The sequence below is a fragment of the Poecilia formosa genome, unplaced genomic scaffold, assembly GCF_000485575.1.
Source record: "Poecilia formosa unplaced genomic scaffold, Poecilia_formosa-5.1.2 Scaffold644, whole genome shotgun sequence".
NCBI classification, from domain to species: Eukaryota; Metazoa; Chordata; class Actinopteri; order Cyprinodontiformes; family Poeciliidae; genus Poecilia; species Poecilia formosa.
This window is the reverse complement of record NW_006800583.1, coordinates 92,277-95,193: the sequence shown is the minus strand read 5'-3', so window position 1 is coordinate 95,193 and position 2,917 is coordinate 92,277. Positions and strand designations below refer to the sequence as shown.

The 2,917-nt window shown below is 43.3% G+C and overlaps 1 long non-coding RNA gene across 1 annotated transcript in view; it reads left to right on the top strand.

The window, feature by feature from the left end:
* Window positions 1-677, top strand: part of LOC107834502 (uncharacterized) — a 3,437-nt gene extending 2,760 nt beyond the window's left edge. The window contains exon 2 of the long non-coding RNA XR_001660292.1: window positions 546-677. This is a non-coding gene — a long non-coding RNA (uncharacterized LOC107834502). The remainder of the gene's footprint in view (window positions 1-545) is intronic.
* Window positions 678-2,917: the final 2,240 nt, after the last annotated feature.

Sequence of the window (2,917 nt, the reverse complement as noted above, 5' to 3'; positions counted from 1 at the left end):
GAGGGCAGTGAGTTTCTTCAGCCAGTAGGCATGGATCATGTCGGGCCCTGGGCCAGTTTTTCATACCTGAGACTCTTTGTTGAACATCTGCCACAGTGATGGTTACCGGGGCTTGTTCAGGGAGGTTGCTGTGGTCCTCTCGTAGAGAGATTAGCCACTGTGCATTGCTGTTGTGGGTCGCCTCCCTTTCCTATATGCCTTTCCAGTATTGTTCAGTCTCCAGCCTTGGTGGGTCTGCTCTGTTGTTATTACCCTGCCATTGAGAGTACACTTTATATATATATATATACGAGGGGGTACCCAAATGTCTCTAGAATGACGCTGCTGCATGCGCAGTTTTTGTAGTACACTATTCTGCCGCTAGTTATTTGTTCAACCACGCCTTCTCAATCAGTGTGCCAAGCGGCGTTGATGCGGAACGTTTCGTCTACCCGCAGTGAATTTTCTTGGAAGAGCTGTTTTGTCCAGAAGTCGTTTTTCTTCATGGAGTAGTTTTATGAGCAGCGTGCGGCTGTGAAGTTTTGCTTCCTGCTCGGGGAAAAAAGCAGTTGATCATCAATTGACATTTCACCATTTTTAAAACGGGTGAACCACGAGTAAACTTGAGCTTGGCACATAGCATCATCCTTGTAAGCGGTCTTCAACATTTGAACGGTTTCTGATGCTTTTTTCCCGAGCAGGAAGCAAAACTCGTGTATATGACTTCTTCAGACAACACCACTCAATCCACCCCATCAAAGTAAACTGTGGACTCCTCCTTCTTCCCCGCTCGCCTCTCTATCCGGAAGCAGGATCCACACAATCTCTTAAGAAAGTTGATCCTCCGTAAGGCTCCTGGGCCAGATGGCATCTTCCACTTCATCCTGAGACATGAACATCTTCAACACCTCCTGAAGTTGTCATGTGCCAGTCTGCTTCAAATCTTCCATCATCATCCCCATCTCCAAGAAGCCATGCATCACTGACCTCAATGACTGCAGGCCTGTGGCTCTGACGTCAGTAGTCATAAAGACATTTGAGCAACTCCTGCTCTCCTCTCCCACTGCAGAGCCAAAGGATCTGTAGACGATGTCATCAATTTGACCCTTCATTTCATTTTACAACATCTGGACTCCCCAAAAGCCTGCACCAGGATCCTGTTTGTGGACTTCAGTTCCACATTCAATACAATCTTGCCTGATCTACTCCAACATTCCTAACTCCATCTACAAGTGGATCATCAACTTCTTGATGGATAGGAGGCAGTGCATGCAGCTGAGGAAGAACACCTCAGAGACTTGGACCATGAGCATCTGTTCCCCACAGGGCTGTGTACTTTCACCTCTGCTCTTCTCCCTGTAAACCAACTGCTGCACCTCTAGCCATCAGTCTATGAAACTGATCAAGTTTGACACCCGCTCATCAGCCTAATGTCAGACAGAGACAAGTCTGCTTACAGGATGGAGGTGGATTGGCTGGTGACCTGGTGAAGCTGTAACAACTTGGAGCTCAGTGCCCAGAAAACAGTGGAGTTCATCATGGTCTTTAGGAAAGTCACAAACCCACCATCTCTTCTTATTCTCAGATACCTTTCCATCTCCATTGTGGACTCCTTCCACTTCCTGGTCACCACCATCACCAGAACCTCAGGTTGGAGATGACCATTAGCTCCCTCATCATGAAGGCCAAGCACAGGATGTTGATCCTATGTAAGCTGAGGAAACTCAAACTGCCAACTGAGCTGATGGTGCAGTTTTACACAGTCATCATCAAATCCATCCTCACCTCCTCTGTTACCATAAGGTACACAGGGGCCACAACCAGGGACCAGGAAAGACATAGATTGCAGTGGATTGCATACACTGCTGAGAAGGTGATCAGCTGCAACCTCCAACCTTTACAGGACCTGTAATCCTCCAGGATTCTAGATTGTGCAGGTCAGATTGTAGCTGACCCTTCTCACCCTGGACACAGCCCATTTAAGCTCCTCAACCTCAGGCAGAAAACTACTGTCCATCTGGACCAGAACTTCCCTCTACAAGAACAGTTTCTTTCCCTCATCACTTAGACTGATAAATAGTTAACTGACTCCGGTATGATATAGTCACTTTATCCACCTGCTGCTCTGCACATGCATACATATTTTTCTTTTTCATATTCATGTTTATTTCATTATTTATTCATTTGTTTGTTTTTGCATCATTTCTCATCAAAACAATTCCTTAGCCTGTGAACTTATTTACTGGCGATGGAAATAATGTGATTCTTATTCTGATATTTTCACAGTACTTTTGCTCAGTTGGTGCAGATATCCACAACATTAAGACAATCATGCATCAAAGTGCCCTGTGTAGTAATGTAAAGTCATACCATTTTCAACTAAAAACAATATTGTTTGCTTGGAATTTTTCTTTAAATTTATTGTGTCTCTGATTGTGTTTGTTGCTCAGACATTGTGATTCGACTTCCTTTTTATCTTTGTTTTCTTGTTTTTCAAAAGTGCAGTAGTAAACTACGTTGATCATTCAGAATGAGCCATAAATCTAAACGGAAATGCAGCCATTGGCTTTTAGTCTGTAAATGGATGTATTTTCCCAGGTCTCTAAAAGCACAGACAGGTGAATTATAGGATCCACTATGTTGCTCTAAAGGAGTTGTCATGCATACAGAGCAGTCTGATAAAATGGTACACCCCCTGATGATGCAGTACTGCGGCATTTTTGCTTTTACATGGGCATTCAAATTGAAGAAGATGGATCTCAAAAACAAACACTTCAAGTGACAAGCTGTCTAAACCTTTTTATGTCGGAAATACTTATACAAAACTAATAATTAATAATAAGGGTTTTTTTAGGTACACATCATATGTAGGGCTGTTGTAAACGAATATTTTAGTAATCGAGTAATCTATCGATTATTCTTACGATTAATCGAGTAA